Source organism: Marmota marmota, unplaced genomic scaffold, assembly GCF_001458135.2.
Source record: "Marmota marmota marmota unplaced genomic scaffold, marMar, whole genome shotgun sequence".
Classification (NCBI taxonomy): domain Eukaryota; kingdom Metazoa; phylum Chordata; class Mammalia; order Rodentia; family Sciuridae; genus Marmota; species Marmota marmota.
Window position 1 is genome coordinate 6,167,705 of NW_025999891.1, and position 25,182 is coordinate 6,192,886.

A 25,182-nucleotide genomic window follows, 5' to 3' on the forward strand; every position below is an offset into this window, starting at 1 on the left:
CAACAGAAATATAAAGTGAGAGGTTAGTGAACTCAAAGTAAAGATCCAGAGGTTAAAAAGAAAGGAACCTCAACGCATTATGGTTTTGTGACCATCTGGAGCAGCCTGGAACAGAGGAAGTTTAAGCAACAGGGTTAGGAGTCAGTAGAGGCTAAATCTTAGTGTCTGCATCTGGTAGCGCTGGCCAGGTGCCTCCAACGTACAGCTCAGTACCCCAATGAGGAAAACCACATGCAAATAAAGTAATCCTTCCAAACGGGGCTTTAAAATAGGTGACTCTACCCTAGGGGAAGCTCTGGGGAGGGTTTTTAGAGTAGTTTGTGGCACAATATCGTCTGACGTGCCTATAATAAAGGATTAACTGGAGCCTGCTCACTCAAGGGAATGTGTGGTTCTGCTGCTTCTCTCGCTGAGGTTGATCAAAGTCTATGTGCCTGGTCAACCGTGGACTTGTTTATCCACAGTCAGACGTGTTCTCCTGCCTGGAGTCCCCACCTGGAGGAAATCCCAGTCTGGAAAGGGGTAGAAGTTCACTCTCCCAGCTTGGGATTGGGCAGCTGCCACCGTGGCCTCTTGCCCTGATCTCCTGCCCCTTCTATCACCTCAAAGAAGTTCAGGGAGAAGAGAGCATTCTCAGGGGTGCAATAGAGGAGAGTGAAGAGTGGAAGGGTGACATGCCACACCCAAGATCACCCAGCTGGCAACAGGTGGAGCCGGGATCTGAACCTCCTCTGGTTCCATAGCTGCCCCTGTTTAATCACCATGTGGGCGTGCAGATCCCCATTCAGACAGTAGCTAGCTGTGTTACCTCCATAAGTACCTCTAGTTCACCTCCTTTCACCTTGATAAAAAGGCAACAAAAGCCAGGCACGGTGGCCCATGCCTGTAATCCTAGCAGCTCAGGAGGCTGAGGCAGGAGAATCTCAAGTTCAAAGCCAGCCTCAGCAACTTAGCAAGCCCCTGTCTCTAAATTAAATATAAAAAAGGCTGGGGCTCAGTTGTTAAGCACCCCCTGGGTTCAATCCCCTGTACCAAAAAAAAAGTCAACAAAAGATCTGCCTAACAGGGTTGTAGAGAGAACTGGAGACGATAAAGGTCAAGCCTTAGCGCCAGGCTCGCACCAAAGGAAGACTGATGTGCCAAAGCGCCTGTTCCCATTTTCACATTGGGAAGTCTCAGTCTCACAGAAGTGAAGCACCGGGCCATTTGCCATCAAACACAGATTGCGATCCTGTTTTTGTTTGTTTTTCTCCAAATTCTATGCCTTTGGCTCATTTGAGGGTCTGGGTAGGAGAGTGCAGAGTATTAAATCTGCTGGACCAATATCAGAAATTTAAGTTTTATTTTATTGACAAGACTGTGTGTCTGCTCCACAGCAGTACCTATGGCAGCACCGCAGATGGAACAAGTAGAAGACGACCCACTCTGTCCTTAAAGGCCTCGGGGTGGCCGGTGAAAGAGGCCTGAAGTGTGCAAGGAGAACTCCTTTCCTTTCTCCTTCCATCGGGGACATGCACTTGGCTGAGCCAGTGACTCTCAGCCTGGGCTGCCCATTGTGATCCCTGGGACCTGAGTGGAGTGCTTGGGCTCAGTAAGTGAATGGGCTGCCAGGTCGAGAACTCCCAGCCAGGCAGAGATGAAGCGTTTGGGCCACGTGGGACACAGGAGGAGGGAGTGCGAGTGAGGGGTTTGGGGTCAGGGAAGTAAATGAACCTTTAAGGACAATGCTCAGGGCTGTGGTCTGCAAGGCCCAAGACACAAGCCTGAGGGAACTCATGAGAGGAGCAGAGGGAGCCTCTGCCTCCCAACAGCAGCTGCAGATGTCCCAGGCAAGGCCTTAGACATGCGGCTGTTGTCGGGCCAAGACGCCTCCTTCAGCCTGAGACACCTCCCTAGCTACCGGAACAAGGGGCAACTTGCAAAAGGCAAAGGCCCCAGATAGCCCACGCTTGACAGAATGGCCCCCAGGACCCTGGGAGGCAAGACGCATGGCCACCTGGAAACAGTCTGTTGCCCTTTCAAACACAAAGTCAGATAAATAAAATGTATTATTATTTTATTAGCAACTTTTAAAAGCTCCTGCAGCGGTGTGAGTTACAGCACATACAACTAGTTTCATATATTTATTTTATGTGTTTAGCACTTAATTCGCACCAGCTTGCACTGCAAGACACTCAGCCATAACACATTTTTACTGGGCTGTGATCTTCCACATTAGTCAGACTACTGATTACCCAACCAGCATTTCTAGGGAACAGTCATCTTGTACCCAGGAGTTGCTGTTCTTTTTCCAACACTGTCTGTCCATCTTTCTTAATGTATGGCTTGGCTTCCACGTTGCAGTCTTTCATCTCCAATCTTTCATTGGTGTTTCTTCTACGTTTCTCAGAGTTCTTTCACATCTTCTATCATTTTTGTACTTCTCAAGACATTTTATACTTGGCTAGGAAACACTTGAAGCAAAGATTATTTGATTAAGTAAAAATCACATAATTACTGAGTAGTAAACATGATTTTTTCCCTGTATTTCAATTCCATTTTTTTATTGGTTCTTCCTACTTATACATGACAGTAGAATGTATTTTGATAAAATTATACAAGCATGGGATATATATTATTCTAATTAGGACCTCATTCTTGTGGGTAGGCACGACGGTGGGAGTTACTTAGGTATTTTCATATGTGTACATAGGAAAATTATGTTAGATTTATTCTACTGTCTTTCCTCTGCCTAATCCCCCTCCCTTCCATTCATTCCCCTTTGTCTAATCTATGAACTTCTCTTCTTCCTCTCCCCCCCTACTTTAGTGTGGGTTAGCATCCACACATCAGCAAAAACATTTGACCTTTGGTTTTGGGGGCTGGCTTATTTCACTTAGCATGACAGTCTCCAGATCCATCCATTTACTGGCAAATGTCATAAAGTCATTCTTCTTTATGGCTGAGTAACTTTCCATTGTGTATATATACCACAATTATAAGCACAATTTTTATGAACAAAACACATTTATTTGTTCACATTTATTTGCTCTGCTTTAAATTCAAAATTGGTGGTATGCTGGGCAACCCTTGATGTGGAAATCATTAACTATAACTTTCTGAAGATTAAACAAAATCTCAGAAACATGCACCCATCTTCTCATCAATAGTGACTCCTGATGTCGCTCGAGGTCCTCCAGGAAGGAGAGGTGGAATCAGAGTAAAAGATTGTTGGAGGTGATAACCAACCTCAGTGCCAGCCTCAGCAACTTACCAAAGCCCTGAGCAATTAGTGAGACCCTGTCTCAAAATAAAAAATAAAGGGGGCTGGGGTTGTGGCTCAGTGGTAGAGCACTCGCCTAGCACGTGCAAGGCCCTGGGTTCGATCCTCAGCATCACATAAAAATAAATAATATTTATTTTACAACTAAAAAATAAATATCCAAAAGTTTAAAAATTAATAAATAAAAATAATAATAATAAATAAAAAGGGCTGGGGAGGCTGCAGTTGGGGCTCAGTGGCAGAGCGCTTGCCTAGCAAGTGTGAGGCACTGGTTTCAAACCTCAGCACCACATAAAAATAAATAAATAAAATAAAGGTATAGTATCCATCAACTAAAAAAAATAAAAAATAAAAGGGGCTGGGATGAGGTTCAGTGGTTAAGCACTCCTGGGTTCAATCCCCAGTAACCATTTAAACTATCAAAAGTTCCAGAAATGAGTTCTAGAATGCTCCTTGGCAGCAATTCCACTTCTAAGCACATTCCAAAAGAATTTGAAATTGAATTCCAATTTGGGATTTAGAATTTCAATTCCAAAAGAATGGAAAGCAAGGACTCAATATATGTAAACCAATTTCTTAGCAGCATTAGTTTAAACAATAGCCAAAAGGCAGAAACAACCCAACTGGCCATTGATGGATGAATGGAGAAAAACAAGATGTAATGTAAAGGTATAGATATAGAGGGAGAGAAAGATAGAGCTATAGATATATATACACAATTGGGATATTACTCAGCCTTAAGAAGGAAGCCAACCTTAATATATACCATGACAAAGGTAAAATCCGAAGACATTATGTCAAGTAAAAAAAGCCACACACACAAAAGGGCAAGAATTGTATGATCCCATTTACAAGAGGTATCAAATGCTCAAAGTCACAGAGGCGGAATGGTGGCTGCTAAAGGAGGAGGGCAAGGACAGCCGTGGATATAGGATTTCAGTTTAGGACAATGAAAAAGTTTGGAAGAACAGTGATGATGGTTTCACAACCACGTGAAAGCACTTAATGACAATGAACTGTACCCTCAAAAGGTTTAAGACGGTAAATTTTATGTAGATTCTACCAAAATTTTAATTATAAAGGTAATTTTTAAAAACCTCCTTGGAAATGCAGTATTATTATTGTTTCTCACAGAGAAGCAACAGATTATTTGTTCGATCCACTGCATTTTTCATAAATTTAATTGTAAAAATAAGAAAGCCACAGTACAGAAAATTTTGAAAATAAAGGAAAAAAAACACTCATAACCACATTTCTTTGCTTTTTTTTTCCCCCTTTACAATCTTATTTTTAATGGGGCTGGAGGTATACTCAGTGGGTTTGATCTCCAACACAAGAGGAAAAAAAAAAGATTTTTTTAACCTAGTTGTTACCATATTATATAGACATTATGTGTTTTGAGGACAAGTCCCCAAAATGGCTTCCAGAAACCTCTCTGGCAATGCACAGGGACAAGGGGGATATTATGATTCCTCTCAGAAATGTGCTGTACCCTGGGTGGAAAGGGTCCACATTCCTGAGAGATGTGAAGGAAGAGTCGATGAGGCTGTGATGGTGGGAATGGAGAAGACTAATGCTGTTTCCTTTATGCTGTTGCCAGCACACACGGACACACACGTGTACACACATAGTCCTCTCCATGCTGAGGTTATATCACCTACTCACCATGTTGCAAGGAGGAAGGAACTGGTTACAGAGGTAGCTGCAGGCCCTGGGCCTCAGAACCATCTGGCTGACAGCTGAGACCCTCTCAGGGAGCCCAGGAATAGGAATGCTGGGGAAAATGAGGCAGAATTATGGCCTCCAATTCAGTTTGACTCCAACATAGACAACAGGGCATGAGTCTGGAGCTGGTCACACCTGGCTTAAGCAAGTGGCTTCATGTCTCTGAGCCTCCGTTTCCCTAGCTGGGAAATGGGAATTATATTCCCCATCTCTTCATGGTGTTATGAGGCCTGAGAGAAACCATGTAAAGTGCCTCTGCACAGAGTATGTGCTCACTAAATGGAGGCTCTGTCAGATACTGTAAGGCCCCAGCAGCAACTTCATTGATCCAATCAATGACCAAAGAACATTACCACTGTGGAACTGTTTGTGAACTCATGTGGTCAAGTGCCCCTGAGTTCAATCCCTGGTACAAAAAAAAATTTAAAAACTGACTATTCCAAGTGTTGACAAGGGATGTGGAACAACTAGCACTGTCATACAATGCTGGTGGGATGTAAAATGATGACTCTTTGGAAAACAGTTTAGAAGATTTTTCATATATAAGATATTTAACTTTTTAAAGGGATAGATACCACTGTACCCAATTATTTCAGAATATGTGTTTTTCCTAGAAAAACATGGAACATTTCAGAGATTAACTAAATTCAAATCTCAACAAACTTCTAAGGACTGGTATTCTATATAGACCACTTTCTCTGACCACCATAGAATTAAAACTGAAGTCAATTACAAACAGAAGCCTAGAAAAAAAATCCAAGGGTTTAGAAGTGAAGAAGCACATTTTTTAAAGCTATGGGTTAAATAATCAGTGGAGCGGGGTGCAGTGGTGCATGCCTGTAATCCCAGCAATGCAGGAGGCTGAAGCTTCTCTTTTTTTGCTGAGGCTGGCTTTGAACTTGTGATCTGCCTGCCTCAGCCTCCCAAGCCACTAGGATTACAGGCATGAGCCAATGTGCCTGGCCAGTTTTTAAATCTGAGCCATTCTAGTGAATGTATAATGCTGCTCATTGTGGTTCTATTTGAATTTCTCTGATAACCAATGATGTTAACCACTTTTTTTTTTGGTGTGTGTGTGTGTGTGTGTGTGTGCGCGCGCGTGCGTGTGCTAGAGATGGAACCCAGGACCTCCTGCATGCTAAGCACATGCTCTACTACTGAACCACATCCCCAGTCCTGAGCATCTTTTTATGTGCTTATTTCCAAGTTTGAAGACAGCCTCAGCAACTTAGTAAGACCCTGTCTCAAAAACTGAAAAGGGCCAGGGATGTAGCTCAGAGATAAAGCATCCATGGGCTAGATTCTCAGTACTGGGAAAAAAAAGAAAAAGAAAAAGAAAAACACTAATTTATTACTTTAACAGATTAAAGGAGAGATACCATATCTTAGTAAACAAAAATTTTTTAAATAAATTTTACTATCCATTTATAACAAATAGAAATATAAAAATAAATCCTTAGGAAGCTAAAATAGAATCCCTTACCTCCTAAACTGTTTATCAGCAGCAATAATTCCAGTTCATGGTGAAGAGTTGAATATTTTCCCTTTCAGACCAAAGAAAATAATTCCCACTATAGCCTTTGTATTCAACATTATATTAGGTGAGAGAAACAAAGGTATAAGAATTAGAAAAATGAAATAAACATTCATTACTCATATATAATATTGGCTTCATAGAAAACACAAAAATCTATGGAGAAATTATTAGTTTTATTGTATATTACTTAATAAAAAAAATCAATATACAAAAATCACTGAATTTATATAAATAGCACCAAATTAAATAAACATTTTTTAAACATCATCTATTAGTTCTTTTTTTTTTTTTTTTTGCGGAAGGGAATTCCAGGGATTGAACTCAGGGGCACCCGACTACTGAGCCACATCCCCAGCCCTATTTTATATTTTTTATTTGGAGACAGGGTCTGAGTTGCTTAGCACCTCACTGTTGCTGAGCTGGCTTTGAACTCGCAATCCTCCTGCTTCAGCCTCCCAAGCCACTGGGATTACAGGAGTGCACCACTGCACCCAGCTTATTTATTTATTTTTATGTGGTGCTAAGGTTCAAACCCAGTGCCTCACACATGCGAGGCAGGCACTCTACCACTGAGCTACAACCCCATCCCCAAATAAATAATTTTTCTAAAAGATAATCATAGCCAGGAGCCATGGCACACAACTGTAATCCGAGCAGCTCAGGAGGCTGAGGCGGGAGGATCCCAAGTTCATGATCAGCCTTGGCAACTTAGTGAGACCTTGTCTCAAAGAATAAAAAGGGCTGAGGATATAGCTCAGCCCCTGAGTTCAGTCCCTAGTACTGAGAGAAGGAAGGAAGACAGGATGGAAAGGAAGGAGGGAGGGAGGAAGAAAGGATAGAAGAGAGAAACAGAGTGAGGTGGAAGGGTGGGAGTAAATAAGCTGCGTTAATGCTGGACTGTGGAAGACTTCCAGTGCCTAGCTGAAGAGTGTGACTTTAGAGCCCGTCAATGTTAAGAGTGAATGAGTACCATTAAAAAACACAGCCTTAAATTTCATTGTCTCCTCTGTGTCAGGTGAATGCAGTGGGTACTACTAGTGGCAGGAGACAGTTGGCCAGTGAGGAAGCCCCCATCACACAATGACCTGATCTTAAGATAGGTGGCTAGGAGTCGGGGGGGGGGAAGATGCGGTGACAAGGAACGAAGGAAGGTGGATGGGGCTTACGACTGACTCGTTGGCTAGCCAATGACAACTAGGTAAGAGAAAGACGAGCAATACTAGAATAGAATCAGGAGTGCACTGCAGCCTTTGAAAAGACTAGTTATGGGGCTGGGGTTGTGGCTCAGCGGTAGAGCACTTGCCTTGCACATGTGAGGTCCTGGGTTCAATTCTCAGCACCACATAAAATAAATTTTAAAAAAATAAAGGTCCATCAACAACCAAAAAATATTTTTTTAAAAAAATGGTAGTTATGAAGGGCTAGGGTTGTGGCTCAGGGGCAGAGCACTTGCCTGGCATGTGTGAGGCACTGGGTTCAATTCTCAGTACCACATATAAATAAATAAAAAATAAAGGTCCATCAACAACTAAAAAAATACTTTAAAAATGGTAGCTATGAAAACTATAGCAGTATGAGAAAATGCTTATAATATATTTTATATTATAAAGAATATATTTATTTAGGAGCTGGGGTTTGTCTCAGTGGTAGAGCGCTCGCCCAGCACCTGCGAGGCCCTGGGTTCAATCCACAGCACCACATAAAAATAAATAAATAAAATAAAGGTATTGTGTTGAGGGCCACAGCAGAGTCGGGATGACGCATGGCATTTTTGCCAGAAGTAGTGTTTGAGAGGTGATGCCAGCGAGCCATTAAGATGATGACTTTTGAGTTCTCAAGGAGCTCTCGCGGGGATTCCTGAAGAGTTCACATTGGTTGGGGAAGTGCCAGAGGAGGGATTTCTAGTTGGTGGTTCCTGGAGGAGCCGCGTGGCATTCGGGAGAGTTCCTGGGGAGCGTGTGTGGAGTGTGCTGGTGGAGTTCAGAAATAAAGTTTGTTCCTCTTGAGTGGCTCGTGATTTGTGCCCAGCCAGACTGCGGCAGTATTGTGTCCATCTACAACTAAAAACTTTTTTTAAAAAGAATATATTTAGAGCTGGGGCTATAGCTCAGTGGTAGAGTGCCTGCCTCACATGTGTGAGGCACTGGGTTCTATCCTCAGCACCACATAAAAATAAAATAAAGATGTTGTGTCCACTGAAAACTAAAAAATAAATATTAAAAAATTCTCTCTCTCTCTCTCAAAAAAAAAAAAAAAAAGATGGGGGTCCTAGCTTCACAGGCCTGGTNATATTGTAGCAAAGCAAATCTCTCCAAAGAAAAACAACAGATGGATACTGTACTTAAAGACAATTATTTTCAGAAAATGCACAAGCAAAGACTAATAATTTTCTAAGGACACTCCTTGGAACACAAGAAGAAAGAGGCCTTCTAAGCAAAGACAATATAGTTCAATAGCAAGAACTGTAAGAAAAGCGAAAAAGATTGGGCTAGGTTGGGGTTGTGGCTCAGTGGCAGAGCACTTGCCTAGCATGTGTGAGGCACTGGATTCGATTCTCAGCACCACATAAAAACAAATAAATAAATTAAAGGCATTGCATTGTGTTCATCTATAACTATAACTATATATATATATATATATATAATAAAAGAAAAAAAGATTGGGCTACATACACTAGAAAGAAACACCAGAGATTGCTCTCCCACATGACCAGAGGTGGAAAAAGGCCATGTAAGGATGAGAAAGCACCATCTGCAAGATGAACGGAAAGGCCTCATCCGAAACCCACCCTGCCGGCACCTTCATCTTGAACGTCCCAGCCTCCAGAACTGTGAGAAACCAAATTTCTGCTGTTCAGGCCCCCATCTGTGGTATTTTGTTATGGCAACATGAGCAGAGGAACACAGTTAGCCAACAGGTCACTAAGCCCTAAGAATTCTTCCTCTGCAATTCTCCTGCAACCATCGCTCCCTCTCCATCCCACCGCCAGTGTGGCTCAAGATCACCACGTACCCAGATAAATGCAGCAAACGCCCTTCTCTTCTTTAGCTTTGTACTTCCCGACATGCTCCTCATATTCCCAGCAACCGATTCTTACCTTGCTCCAGCCTATCGTCTCAAATACCTGCAATGTTTGAATCCGACAACCGATATTTTCCTCTAATACAAACCCTCGGCTCCCTCTTTCTAGAACTTTCTGTGCTTATCTCTTACATATAAGCTCTCTGGCCCCTCCAGGTGCACTAGAATTTTTCCATTGTAAAGGCAAAATGAAATCCAATCCAGACCAGCATTCATGGCTTGGCATGGAGACCATCCCTTTCCACCTCCCCTGCCACGTCTTTGTTTGCTTTTCCTTAGTTTCATAGTCCCAGGCTTCAATTGCAGGTGCAAGTCACTTTTTCCACATGATGGGACTAGAGAAGTACCACAGCCTTCAACCTAAATCATCCCGGTTTACCAAGCTTCATGGGAATATAGTGTATGTCAGCATTCCTAGGTCAAATCCCATGAAGGATTGGGCTGGTCATTCTTGGGTCAAGTGCCCACTCATGAGTCAATCATTCTAGCCAAGAGGAAAAGGGATTTCTAGCCAAAAAGGAAAGGCCAGGGTTAGATCAGGATACAGTAGTTGGAGAGAGAGAGAGAGAGAGAGAGAGAGAGAGAGAGAGAGAACACTTGATTACCAGAAAAAGAAAAGAGATGTTGAGAGACAAAATATCTACTCTTCCAGGTAGTACCTGTTCTGACACAGCCCAACACACAGAACTCTTCCCCAAGGCCACCCTCACTGATTTTGTCACATCCCAGTCAGTGAATCAGATGGCAGAGCCCAACACCTGAGCTGCCCCTCCCCTCCATGGCCATGGATAACTCTTCCAACCCATAATCCAGCAGAGAAATACTGAAGCACTTCTTGGAACAATGGCAATGTTTTTCTTCTATACTAATTCATGCAAACTTGGCCATGAGGTTTTACAAAGAAAGGAAAATAGAAGTTGACATCTCCAATGCAGAACTCTAAGTCCTTACAGAATAAAGCCAAGCCTCAAATTGACAGGAAGGATTTGGTTTGCAACTCAAAGGGGGAAAAGTCTCCTAGCTTTTAAGGTTAGATTAACACTGGATTAGAGCACGACATAAATCTACAGAAGCTGCATACTGGGAGATTTTTTTTTTTTTTTTTTAATATGGGAAGCCACTGCTGGCAATGGAAAGTGAATTGAACACATTTCTACATTGTTGGTGGGGTCATAAACTAGCATAAGCCTTAGAGCAATTTGGCACCCTGTCTTTAAAATGCCAAAATAAATAAAGTAAAATATGAATGCCCTTTGATCCATAAATTTCATTTCCAAGAATTGTTTCTAAGCAACCAATCCAAAAAAATTAGAGGTTTATGCAAAAAGATGTTCACTATAGTATTATTAATAATAAGGAAAATTTAGAAAAAACATAAAAGAATGGCAAGATACACTGTGGTAAGTCCTCTCTACGGAGTATCTTTCAGCAATTACAAATGATGTCTTGTTCAGCTCAGGGTAAACAAAATGCAAGTGGCTTTGAAAGTTTTTTTCAGCCTTTCTTTTAAGAAAAACTTTCTTTTAAAACAAGATTGAAGCCAGGAACAGTGGCTGGCTCACGCCTGTAATCTCAGTGGCTCAGGAGGCTGAAGCAGGAAGATGGGGCATTCAAAGCTAGCCTCAGCAAAACCAAGGCACTAAGCAATTCAGTGAAACCTTGTCTCTAAATAAAACACAAAATGGGGCTAGGGATGTGGCTCAGTGGTCAAGTGCCCCTGAGTTCAATCCCTGGTATCCAAAAAAATAAAAAATAAATAATAGACTATATTATTATATTATTACGTATATATATTATTATATATGTCTTTATAATCCAAATGTAGCAAGTAAAATCAGAGAAAATAAGAAGGAAATGCATTGCTCAAGGTCTCTTTGAACTCCATGAGTCTGCATCAATAAAGTTTCTTGTGGTTTCTTAACTCCTCTTTACTTCTTCTGACTGGCAACTGCTCTGATGAAGATGAGACAATGCTCATAAATCAACCCAAAGAAAATGGTGTCTGTAATACCCGATACCAATGAAGTTGCCACTGAATGAGCAATATTGGGCCTGAATGCATTATAAATGGATACCACCTTTTTGAAAAGCAATTTGCCTATATGATTCTGAAGCTATAAAAAGTAATTTGACCCAGCAATTTGACTTCTGGAATCCTCAGGGGGAAAAAAAAATGTGAAATAGTGGAGAACTTTATGCATAAAGATCTTAATTAAGAACGGTATGCAGCCATAAAAGATTACAATTACAAATAGCACGTAGAAACATGAGAAAATGTTTATGATACAGCATTTAGTACTAGAGAAAGAATACAAAACTGCATGTATCCTATAATTATGATCTCTTAATAAAATACACGTGAAAAACCTGGGAAGGATACCAACAGGCGGGGTGCTCGTGTTTAGATGGTGGGATTGTGAGGGGGTTTCATTTTATCTTCCTTTTTCTTTTCCAGAGTGTTTATAATATATTCTCTTTTTAAAACAATGTTCATGTACTTTAAACTATGAAGTCTGGGCTATCCCAAGAAATTGATTCTTTTTTTATATTACTTTGTCTCTATCCTTTTTTAGGAAATAAAGCCCCTGCATCTCATATAGAAATAGTCACTAATATTTATCAAGCAAACCACTTTTTGTCTTTTACAACCAAATGAAGTAGAAATCCTTACTGCCATTTGGCAAATAGGGAAAACGGAGGCTTAGACAGATTGCAAGACACAACTAAGAGGTGGCAGTAGCATGATTGAAAACCAGGTCTTCCCAGCTCTAAGCTCAGTTCTTTCCACATCACCATAACTATGCAAAACATTTCTTGATGTCCTACATGTATCAGAAAGAATACTAACACTTTATACCCATTTTCTCATTTAATAACCCAGTGCATGTATATAAGGCCCACAAGGACATAGCAGCTAAGCTATCAAGTCACACTAGATGCCCAAGGCAGAAAGAGGTAGAACTGAGATTCTAAGCCAGGTGGGTTGGTGTTGTAGCCACTGGTCTGTGTGGGTAGCCATACTGCTGTCCTGATTACCATAAGGAAAAACCCAGAAACTCTGAGCTTGGGACAGAGGGTAGCCAAGATCTAAAAAGGAATGTCTGGCAGGAAGATGAAGACAATAGGAGGTGGGCTCTGGGGCTGTCCTGAGCCGGGCAGGCCCTGGATCTGTACACCAGCACACCTGAGGCCCTGGGCAGGATGAGCTGGCATCACGCACAGAGACATCCATATGGCCTGGCCTAGGGCCAGCACAGATGTCATGTCCTCCTGCCAGCACTGACAGTGCCGGTGCTAACCTGCCAAAAGGCCTCAAGAAAAGTTGTTAAATCTCTCTTAAGGATTCTATCAGCAGGGTGGGAAGAGCCAGAGGAGAAGACGGACAACACATCTCCTCTATGGTGGAAAATTCCGATGCTACCTGGCTTAGCATGAGAAAATGACGTCTAACCTCCTTGACCCCCTCGGGTCTACAGGGCCCTCCTGGAACCCAGAATTCAGAGCCATGGCTGGAGCTCTGTGCCTGGACCCAGAGCCTCAGCCAACAATCCAATCAAGGGCTCAAACTCTCAGGAAAGCAGGAAGTTCGGGTCAGCCAGGGGTTGGTGTTGGGCTGGCTAAACAAACCAGAGGTACTCGGGACAGAGGCCAAGTGAGGCCTGAGTATGGCCAAGGGCCTCTGAGATATGGACACACACAACTGAGGTGGGACACAGGCCAGCACCAGAGAGCTCTGAAGAGATGGAGTACTGGACGTCCCATACACTGCTGGTGGGAGTGCAGATGCCCCACACCTTTGGAAAACAGTGGGCATTATCAAGTACACACACTCTATGAGGCACTAATTCTACTCTCCATAATGTACCTAGAGAAGCTCTCCTACAACATAGGCTCAGACAGCTCATAAAAATAAAAACCACAAACAGCTCAAACACCCATAGACATGAGACTGGATTAGAAAATGTATGTTGTATCCAGACCTTAGTCTGCAGCCATAAAAGTGAAAGAACTACAGTTGCATGAAGGAATCCCACAAACACAATGTTGGTGGGAAAAAAAGCAAATTATGACCTGATATATGCAATGTGATTTCCTTCAATAGAAGCACCCAAACTCTCCAGACTGAATAACATTCTGACATCTGGGATATAAGCCTATGCGATAAAACTCTAAAGAAAGGCAAGAAAATGACACAGCATTTGGGATAGTGGTTATATGCAAGGGGTGAGGGGAAAGAGACATTGGAGGGAGCATGTGGGTTTCTAGGATGATAAACATTATCTGGGTTAAGTCGAGTTCTGTGCATGGGGATTCATTTTTATTATTCTTCGTTACACTGGCCCCATATATAGGGAACCTGGTGAGGCATATATGGAAACTGTGGCAGTTTCTCAGATTTTTCTCAGTTGTTTCTGTTTTGATTTTTTTTATACTGTGGCAAAACAGTCATGACATAAGATTTACCATGGTACTATTTTTAACCTCACATTTCAGTGACAGTGAGTACATTTCACATTGCTGTGCATCTACTTAATAAAATCTATTAAAATTGTGTAGACACACATATATTTTTCAAACAAAGGAGACTAAAGAAAGGAAGGAGGAAGGCAATGATTTCTATCTTTAGGATCCTCCTTTCCAGAGATTTAGTGGAAGATCCTCACCCCACACAAACTCACTGTGTCCAAACTCCTGTTCCCAAGTATCAACCCAAAACAGGGACCCTCGTGTCATGTGTAACATCTCTTTTCTCTATGTCCCTCTCACCCCAGTTGTATTTAGTTTTGTTTTGTTTTGCAGTAAAAAGGATTGAACCCAGGAGCCCTCCACCACTGAGTTCCACCCCAGCCCTTTTTATTTTTTGAGACAGGGCTTTGATAAGTTGCCCAGGCTGGCCTTGAACTTGTCATCCTCCTGCTTCACCTTCTCAAATCTCTGGGATTACAGGTATGTACCACCACACCTGGCTTCCTCTCTCAGATCTTTGGGAATCAATTGTTCCTTATTTTATATTTTTTACCTCTGACATTCTAAATCTGCTCTTTCTTCTTTTCTTTCTTATTTTGAGACAGGGCTTTGATAAGTTGCTGAGGCTGGCCTTGGACTTGTGATCCTCCTGCTTCAGCTTCTGAGTCACTGGGATTTCAGGTGTGTGCCATGGTGCCCAGCCGCCATCTCTTCTGAACCAGACGCAGGGCCTGGCAGGTCACTGAGAATACCCGAAAGGCCACCTGAACTGAGAGTTTTTCCTCACACATGCATAAACTCCCTCAAGACAGAGACACAGAAAACCCACAGCCAGGAATCACAGCCTCGTTGAGGCCACCCTACCCCCCAGCCCTCATTTTACCAAGTAGGCAGCTGAAGCCCAGAGGGGACAGGGACTTTCCTAAGACCACAGTTGGTGAAGGCAGAGCTAGGATTGGGGCTGAGTCGTCCTGGACCTGTCCACCTCTCCAGTCACACACTTCCTTCCTCCAGCACACGGTCAACGGACTCCTGTTTCTGACAACAGAACAAACTGGACACTCTGATCTGCTTCCTGCTGAAAACATTAAAAATGCTGGATGAAAAGTTTCTAATCCTTCACAGCAGCAAATGAGCTGACAGAAGGGTTAAGAATAGTCGCAGGGGGCTGGAATTGTGGCTCAGTGGCAGAGAGCTTGCCTAGCATGCATGAAGCACTGAGTTTGATCCCCAACACCACATAAAAATAAAAAAATGAAATAAAGGTATTAAAAAAAAAAGAAAAGAATAGTCACAGGCCAAAAAAAGAAGGGAAAGCGGGAACTCGGGGAGGATGTGGAAGCTGGCTTTCTCCCCAAAGAAATGCACCACGGCCAAGTGATCTCGAACTTCAGCATCTGAGGCCTCCCAGCGCATGGGAGAGATGAACCCAAGCCCCACCAAGATGGAGAACCCGCCAACAGAGTCAGGACACATCTTCAATGGCAGGTCAGAAATAAATGCACATCCTCAAAAAACATGAGGAAAATGGCCCCTGTCAGACTTTGAAAGTGAAGGAAAGAAAAACACTGGAGCCTCATATAGACCACAAGCCAGTTTTCAAGATCATAGATACTAAGCAGAAATCCTCAAGGCCGTTGAGCGAGGCTTTGGGGGAAAGGGATTTAGCTATGAGAAGACCTGGGGGAAGAGTGTCCAGGCAGGCAAGAGAAGAACCACCTTGAAGGCCCTAAGGCAGGGACATGCCTGGCTTGGTCCTGGAACAGGAGAAGGCCTGAGGGTGTGGTGTGAAGAAGCCAAGGAGAAGCAGGAGATAAGTACAGGAGGCGGCTGCACCAGGCCTGGTGGGCCATTGCAAACCTTAGTTCCTCCTCTGAAATGTGGAGCCGCTGGAGGAGAGTGAGCAGGGGAAGAAGATGGCCTTAACACGAAAAGCACCACCTGGCTTCTGGGCTGAAATTCATGACAAGAAGCAGGAAGACTGGACAGTAAGTTATTCCAAAAATCCAGGTGAAAATTGCTGGCGGCTCTGGCATGGAAGGCAGGAGCGGGATGCAGCCATATTTGGACGCGTTGGAGTACAAGAGCAATTAGGCTCCTGTGAGGTATGAACAAAAGGGAAACTCAGGATGACTTTTCTAGAAAAGTTGCCATCAACCGAGACAGAGAGCAGTTTTGGAGAAAGAGAAGTTGTTCTGCCAAATTTGAGGTATCTACTAAACATCTGAGGGGACGTGTCAAGCTTGCAATTATATAAATGGGGTGATCCCAGTATAGGGATGGTACGAGAAGCCGTGGTGCTGATTGTGATCGCTGGAGGGATGAGTTAGAGAGAAGGGAGATCAGGTCCTGAACCCTGAGGGTCACCTAACAGTCAGAGATCAGAAAAGAACAACCATGGAGAAGTGGGGTGGCTGAGAAGGAGCAGCCAGTATGGAGAAGGAAGGCCAGGAGAGGGGGCCTTAGGAGCTACGCTGAGGCAGGTGGGTGTGCAAATCTGCCACTGGCTGTAGGTTGGTCAGAGAGATGGGGACTGAGCGCTGACCACTGGCAAAAGCAAGGGTGCAATGGATGAGGGGAGCACCTGGCTCAAGGTAAACCCAGAGGAGACAACCATATGCCAGCAAAGTAAGATCAAAAGCAAAGACTGAAAGCCACGTGTTGGCAAAGATGGGCAGCAAACGTGACTTCCACACACTCCTGTGGGAGTGAAAATAGGAAGGCCTGGGGAAATCCTTTAGCGGTACCTACAAAAGGTACCATGCACAATCTGTGGCCAGCAATTCCACTCCTAGTAGCATCCCTCCAGTAGCAAGCTATACCTGGGTTCATCAGAAGACACGAAGGAGAACATCCACGGCAGCATTAGCATAGCAGCATAACTCCAAACTGCAGAGAACCCTTCAACAGTAGATTAGCCACATGTGGTGGGGCACATCTGTAATCCCAGTAGTTTAGGAGGCTGAGGAAGGAGGACTATGAGTTCAAAGCAGCCTCAACAACTTAGCAAGGCCCTGAGCAACTCAGGGAGACCCTGTCTCTAAATAAAATATAAAATGGGGGTGTGGCTCATTGGTTAAGTGCCCCCAGGTTCAATACCTGGTACCCCACACACACACACACAAAAAAAAAACAGATTAGCTAAATGGCCACACAGTCATATAGTAACATGAACAAAAATGAACAAACTACTGTTATGTGCAACAACATGGAGGAGTCTCATATTATACAATGATTTTGATATTGGTAGACTATAAAGTCAGACAAAAAAAGAATATAAGAACTTGTTTAAAGTTTAAAAACAGACCAAACTAGTATTCAAACAAAAACCTGGACATTAAGGGGCTGGGATTGTGACTCAGAAGTAGAGCACTTGTCTAGCACGTGCGAGGCCCGGGGTTCAATCCTCAGCACCACATAAAAAAAATAAATAATAAATAAAGGTGTGTCCAATAAAATATTAAAAAAAAACTGGACATTAATATTCATAGCAGCACTATTCACAATAGCCAAGGGTCAAAACAATCCGATGTCCATGGATGGAGAAATGGTTAAACAAAATATGGTACAATCATACAAGGAATATTATTCAGCCTTAACAAAGCATGGAGTACTGCTACATTCTACAACATGGATGAACCTTGAAAATATGCTGAGTGAAAGAAACCAGACACAGAAGGCCATATATGACATGATTCCATTTATATGAAACATCCAGAATAGGCAAGTCCATAGAAATTCAAAGCAGACTAGTGAGGTTGCAAGAGGTTGAAAAGAATGGGGACTGGAGAATGGCTACAAATAAGTATGGGTTTTCTTTCTCTTTTTTTGCAGGGGTAGGGGACAGTGCTAAGAAATTGAACTTAGGGCTTCATGCAAGCTGGAGGGATGAGTTAGAGAGTTCTACCACTGTGCTACATTTCTAGCATTTTTTAAATCTTGAGACAGGGTCTCACTTAGTTGCTGAGGCTGGCCTCAAACTTGTGATCCTCCTAACTCAGCCTCCTGAGTACCTGGGATGGTTTGGGTTTTCTTCTGAAGTGATGAAAACATTCTGAAACTGTGAAGGGTAATGGTTGCACAACATTGTAAATGTACAAAACACCAGTAAATTGTACACTTTAAAGTAGTTGAAATGATAAATTTTATGTTATACATTTTTAAAGATATTTTTAGTTGTAGATGGACACAATATCTTTAGTTTATTAATTTTTTTCATGTGGTGTTGAGGATTGAACCGAGTGCCTCACGTGTGCTAGGCAAGCGTTCTACCACTGAGCTACAACCCCAGCCCCATGTGGTACATATTTTACAGTAAAATTAAAAACATAAACCAAATGTATGGCATAATAAATCAGGATAGTAGTTAATTGGGGCATGAAGGGGTGTAGAGTTCCTGGGGTACTGGTAATATTCTTTTATAAAATCTGGGTAGTAGTTATATAGGTATGTTCAATTTGTGAAGATTCACTAAGCAAAAAAAAAAAAAAAAGATTCACTGAGCTAGAAAAGACAATGAGTACAGATGATTCTTTCAAGGAGTTTTGCTGAGAAAGTGGGGCAGTAGCTAGAGGGGAAAGTAGAATTAAGGGAAAATTATTTTAAGATGGGAAAAATGATAGCATTTTTGAAACATTTCAGAGGCTGGGGGAAGTGGCACACTCCTATAATCCCAGAGACTTGCAAGGCTGAGGCAGGAGGATTAGAAGTTAGAGGCCACAGCCTGAACAACTTAGCAAGACTCTATCTCAAAACACAAAAAGGGCTGGGTATGTTGCTCAATGGTAAAGCTTCCCTGGTTAAATCCCCAGCACGAAATAACGTAAGTAACTAAGATAAACACCTGAGCACTATCTGGTAGAGAGCGGGTAATAGGTGATGCAGGAGACAGGAGAGTCACTTGAGCAGTCCTGGAGCAAGGACAGAAAATGAGACCTCATGCATTCACCCGTCTGTAGTAAATCGTCTATAGTAAAAAGCAGGAAATGGAGTCAGAGGGGTGCCCGTGCTGGTGGGTGGGTAGAGCAGTGGTTAGTCTGCATAAATTCCCTGCTGGTTGACTAACAGATTTATAACCCCCAAAACTACTAATGAGCAATCTCAGACTCGGTGAAAAGGTTTGCTCACGATCACAAGGCTGGAGCGGGAAGTACACCTCAAGTTCACCTCTCCACCCTGTAAAACAGCGCTTTCTATTGTTTGCCCTAAAACAACTTCTCAAACTTTTAGAAGTACCTCTCTGAGCTTCTAAGGACCCTGGGATCTGGTGAACAAGGCCTGTTCCGCCTTGCCAGGGTGCGTTAGCATACAGAGGACTTGGATTACATTCCCTCCTCAGCCTGCACAATTCTATCTGGAGCTCCTGCCCTCATGGTCAAAGCCCTTCATCACTCCAGCGTCTGGCCCTTTTCCAGTTCTATTACGTCTTTCTTGGAATGCAGAGGCCATAACAAAAGAAACCACACTGGCTTCCATTTTGAAGAGCCTTTTGCAAGGACAAGGGCCCATTTATATTCAAACTGATGGTCAGCAAAGTTGTGGCTTGCCCAAGGTCACTCAGAGTACCAACGTAGAGCCCAAGGCTTCCGGGCTCTTGCCACCATCTCTCTACCACACTCAACAGCCATTAGACAGGACTCCAGATGGACACTGTGTGTCAATTAGGGCACATTCAGCAGCTAGCGATGGGGTGGGCAGGGGTCAAACTGTGTCAAATTGGATTAAAGCAAGAAAGAGGGTTTGCTGACTTCTGTCACAGAAAGCCTAGGAGCAGGCCATCCTCTGGACTGGGGCTCAACAACGTCATCCTGGTTACAATTTTGTTGTTCTGCCATTTAGAGGCAACATTATGCTACCTTCCCACCTCTGGAACCAGTGAGTGTGACCTTTTTTTGAAATGCCATTAAGGCTCTTGAGAAAAGTCTATCTTAGATTAATCTAGTGAGTTCTAAATCTAATCCCAAGCATTCTTATAAGAAAGTGGAAAGCCATGTGAACACTGGCAATGACCGGAAAGAGCAGCCAGCCACAAGCCAAGGAATGCTGACCGTCACCAGAAGATAGACAGACAAGACACAGACTTGAGAGAAGTCAGCTGACACCCTGATTTCAGACTTCTGGCCCCCGCCTCCAGCACTGACGATGAACATATTTCTGCAGTCTTAAGCCACTAACTTTTTGGTAATTTGCTTTGGCAAGCCTAGGAAACAGATATAATGGCCAAAGAATGCAATTATAAGCACTATGTTAGGCCTGAAACTATGCCCGGCTCTTATATCGGGGGATGGGATGAGCTTTTCCCAAAGCCCACAGGCTTTATGGGTAAGGTCTAGTCACCAAAAAAAGGAGAAAGGGTGTAAAGGAGGCACCTGGGGTGTCCACTGCAGGCACCCTGTGCAAGGAAGGCACCATCCTGAGTGTCTGCTCTAAGAGAAAGGAGAGCACAGGGCAAGCAGAGGGTTCTCTGGAGGCATGACATTCACATCTTAGGGTGCAGGGCTACAAAGTCCTGGGAGACCCCAAACTCTGAGAACACAGATGTGCGTCTGAAATGTGGAACACTGTCTTCTTGAAATAATGGCTGTAGAAGTGCTTTTGAATGATGAAGATCACTCACACTTAACAGATTGTTCCATCCATCTGGCTGCAGGAGCCAGGGTCTTGAGGTCATCCCAGAGGATCCTCCCCTTGCCCCACTCTCACCAGCAATCCATTCCCACTCCTGTCAGCCCTACCTTCTCTATGGAGTCCCAACCAGCCCACCACCCTCCACCTCCATCACTGTCCTCTCTTGCTGGACAACTGACAGCCCCCACCAGCCTGGCCTCCCTGCCTTCAGCCTCCTACCACTTCTCCCCACCAGAAACTAGAAGAATCTTCTTGAAGTGAAAATGTGTCTGTGTTGCCTTCCTATTAAGAAACCTTCAAGCTGTTGGCATAACGTTCAAGGTGCCTTGTTTACGGGACTTCATTCCCCCACTCTGTACCTTGCCAGTTCTCCCTAATACGTCAAGTCTTCTCATACCTGAGGTCTTTGTATACACTGCTCCCTCAGGCTGGGTGACGTCCCCCCCACCACTTGCCTGACCAAGTCCTTAAGGACTAGCTTAGAGGCTGTCTCCCTTGAGGGCTCTCCTTGACCTCCCAGCCCTTCCTCTGAGTTTACTCTTATCATGGTCCTTCCACAGTATTTTAAGGGCCTTTGTGTGTGCTATCACCTCCCCCTCTAGAGTCTGAACTCCCTAAAAGCAAGAACTAGGTGGGGCCTCTGCCTCTTCACCCTGAGTACACAGTATATAGCAGAAGTTCAGAAATAAATGAATGAATAAAGACCAAATCTACAAAGAAGTCCTTTTGCTTTGTGTGAAAGTCCTAGACTTCTGCTAAATCTAAATGTTTCCCACTTTGGTAGCACAAATACACAAGCCCAAAAACTTGGCATCAGAAAACTTGAGTTCCATCCTATCCTACCTTTGTGACCTTGGGCTAGCTATCTGGCCTTCCCCAAGCCTCTGTGAAACCTGCTTCATTAGAACAAGCACCTAGCATATAATGTGGTAGAGGAATACAGAGCATTACGTTTACCATTCTTTGCATCTGCACACACTTTGAAGTCAGAATTGAAGGTAGGTATTGGAGGCAGGGTATCTGATGTCCCTTACCTAAGATCTCACAGTAACCTTTTCTGAGAACACTTAGGTATAAAATCTGGAATAAATACTAAGAATGCACAGGTGAGTCTGTCAACTAGCAAGAAACTGACTAAACCGGGAAGTAAACTTGAGCTGGCCTGAATTTCCCCATAGGACACGCTGGAGACTGTGGAGTCAGTGGGTCTTTAGTGCCACCTGCTGGATGAGTGGAATAAAACCAGAGGCCACAGCCAGGAGAAATTCAGGCCCCAGCCTGGAGTTGCCAAACACATGGCTGTAACTTATATCTGCCACATTTGTTCAACAGCTAATGAAAAGTTGTCAGAGGAGATTGCTTTTGAAATCAAAACCACCTAACCAGAAAAAAAAATAAAGAAAAAGAAAACCTACTTCACCTTGCAATGATCAGGAAGTGGAAGCATGCCCCTGGGATAAATTCCGATTCACAGGAAAGAAGGACCCAAGAAGCCTGTGAAGTGGAGGGAAAGATCTTCCTTAGAAGAAAACACAGCCCTATTTTACCCCCCAGGTCATCACCAAGTACAAATCTTGGTGGAATTCTCCAAACCTGAGTGCTCTGGAACCCAGTTGAACATCAACAAGGCAGAATCTAGCTCAGTCTGGGAACCAGCTCAAAAGAAACTGCCGGAAGCAGGGAGGCCATTCTTTCCAAAGGCCTTGGCTTTGCAGTCAGACTTGCTAAGTCAACAAAGTGGGAGCCAGCCCTGCCTCTTGCCTTCCTGTTACACCCTCCAACTACTTCTCCCTCCAAGCTGGTTCTCCTTGGTCTGCCACGCTCACACCAGGACACACACACATGCTTACACACAGAGCACTCCAGATTCACCATTCCCAGTTGTCTGGAAGAACTGTGCAGGGGGCACACATGAGCTGCAGCCAGGGTTAGTTTTTCTCTTTCTCCATATTCCAGCCATCCTGGGAAAACAATGCAAACTTCAGAAAACCAAGGGCAGAGCAGCGACGAGTATTTACTTAGCCAATGAGTTTGCTTCCTACTCCCAGAGAGGCAGTCTCAGATTTCCTTGGGACAACAGCGCTTAAAGGAGTCTAGCCAGTTGCTTCCGTACCTGAAGAATGTTCTACACAGCCTCTACAATTAACTTTTTTTTTAATATTTATTTTTTGGTTAGACACAATACCTTTATTTTGTTTATTTATTTATTTTTATATGGTGTTGAGGATCAAACCCAGGGCCTCGCGCATGCTAGGCGAGCGCTCTACCACTGAGCCACAACCACAGCCCTACAATTAACTTCTGAGGTGGGGGGAAAGGCTCCTCTAGACCCAGGCACAGAAGTCTGGGAGTGAAGGCAGGGGAAGCCCTGCCCTGCGCAACCTCCTATGCAAGGGTCTCATGATGCCCCGACAGCCACAGTAACAAAGCGACAAACTAAGGGATGGGGTGAAGGGGTACATTCCCCCAGAACCACCCCAAAACAAGAAAGCCATAAGACAGAAACAAGTGGGAGCCATGAAACATACACAAAATTACCTATACAAATTGGAAACAGCCAGGGCTGGGGTGTAGCTCAATCGTATCGCCGTGTATGCTTAGCATGAGTGAAGTCCTGAGTTCAGTCTGCAGCACACACCCCTCAAAAAATTGTGACTAGCACAATTCTGTTTGTACTATCACAGAACAAAAATTGCAAGTTTCTCATCAAGATAGAAAATAAAAATAAAGACTTAGGAGCACCTTGGTATTGATCAACCAATGATGATACCTCAAGTACACCATTTCTAACTCATTGATGATTTGTCCCCAGGCCCCTGGCAGAAAGGAGTTTACATCCGGGCATCTGTAACTTTGTATCTCTTATATCCTGGGGATCAAGAAGCAAAACTGTCATTCTTTCCAATCATCCTAATTTCCTGTCCCCAGCTCCCACTCACTGTCTAGAGTTGTCACAGCCTTAGAGCTGTGCCAGGGCCTCATGCAGTGAGGCACATGCAGGTGGACAACAAGTCCTCTAATGTCCATCTTAAAAGGTCCGCCATATTCTCAGGGCCCATCTGGTCCATCAGGTTCTTGGAAAGTTCAAGGAATGAGCCTCTCTTGAAAGATGTCCTGCTGTCCAGAGGTACCTCCCAGAGGACTTGACTCCCCAGAGGCTTTTTTCCTTTGCCCTACGGAAAACACTATCCCTCCAAGTCTCCTCAAGAAGCACAAAGCCTGGGGAACAATGTGGTCAAATTATACAGTGATATTGCTTGCATGTACAAATATACCACAATGAATCTGACCTTTATGTACAACTCTGATGCACCAATAAAAGAATGGGAAAAAAATTTAAGAGGATACACAAAACCCTAAATAAATCCCTTTTGTAAAAGATTTTTTGGTATTCTGTACCCTGCCACATGCCTCTGCTAAGGTGATGAGCACAACGCCCACTGGTCTGCTTGCACAGGGAAATGGACAAACGACAGAAGATAAGCAATGGCTCATCTCCAATGTCGTCCAGACACACTTGATGAACACATATCTACTCTCCCTTCCTTTATCCAAGACTTTGGCCACAGTCATGGTGGGTCTTTTTCTTCTTTGGTACTGGGGATTGAACTCAGGGGCACTTGCCCACGGAGCTGCATCCCCAGCCCTATTTTGTATTTTATTTAGAGACAGGGGCTCACTGAGTTGTTTAGCGCCTCACTTTTGCTAAGCCTGGCTTTGAACTCAAGATCCTCCTGCCTCAGCCTCCCGAGCCACTGGGATTATAGGCATGCGCCACCACCCCTAGCCAGTTTCTTTCTTTTTTTTTTTTTTTTAATATTTATTATTTTTAATTGTAGTTAGACACAATATCTTTTATTTTTACGTGGTGCTGAGGATCGAACCCAGGGCCTCACACATGCTAGGCGAGCGCTCTACCGCTGAGCCACAATCCCAGCCCTAGTTTCTTTCTTGATAAGACAATATTATTTGAAAGAAGTATCAGAATAAATGTTTCTCATTTGTTCTTCTCGGCCCCTTAGTACCTATATTTTTCAGCAGCCTCTGTACACTTTTGTCCCTCTCTCTATTCCCTCCTTTTCTCTCCCCTCACACATTCTGAGAAAAACTGGCCAGAAGTCACCACTGCCCCAGTCAAGACCGTGAGATAACAGTGCCACAGGCAGCAGCTCAGTGGTCACACAAATGCCATGGCTCCAATCATCACATCATGTGAACATTCTGATTCCCATGTCCAAAAAGGACTTTTAGGCTTTGTCTTCCTTGGCTTCACTTTATAAAAGACAGCCATTTCCTCTTCCTTAAGACTTTCTTATTAGACTTGGGAAGAGTGGCACCTACACTCACCTGGTTTTCACCCTCTGCTGCCACTATGGCCCTCGAGGTCAGATCCTTCCTCCTACTCAAGTTCAGCTCTCTTTCTCAACATACCCAGCCTCACGCAACAATGTCAACCTCCCTCAGTGCTGAAACCTACAGAAAC

General features: G+C 43.6%; 1 long non-coding RNA gene across 2 annotated transcripts; it reads right to left on the minus strand.

The window, feature by feature from the left end:
* Window positions 1–2,039: 2,039 nt before the first annotated feature.
* Window positions 2,040–24,366, minus strand: LOC125613631. 2 transcript variants are annotated; one of them, XR_007344193.1, is made up of 5 exons: window positions 22,550–24,366; window positions 22,120–22,193; window positions 6,471–6,565; window positions 4,928–5,036; window positions 2,040–2,453 (listed from the first exon to the last, which is right to left on the minus strand). It is a non-coding gene; the product is annotated as an uncharacterized LOC125613631 (long non-coding RNA). The 2 variants fall into 2 exon arrangements; XR_007344192.1 differs by having other exon boundaries at window positions 22,293–24,364.
* Between the last annotated feature and the right edge of the window lie 816 nt (window positions 24,367–25,182).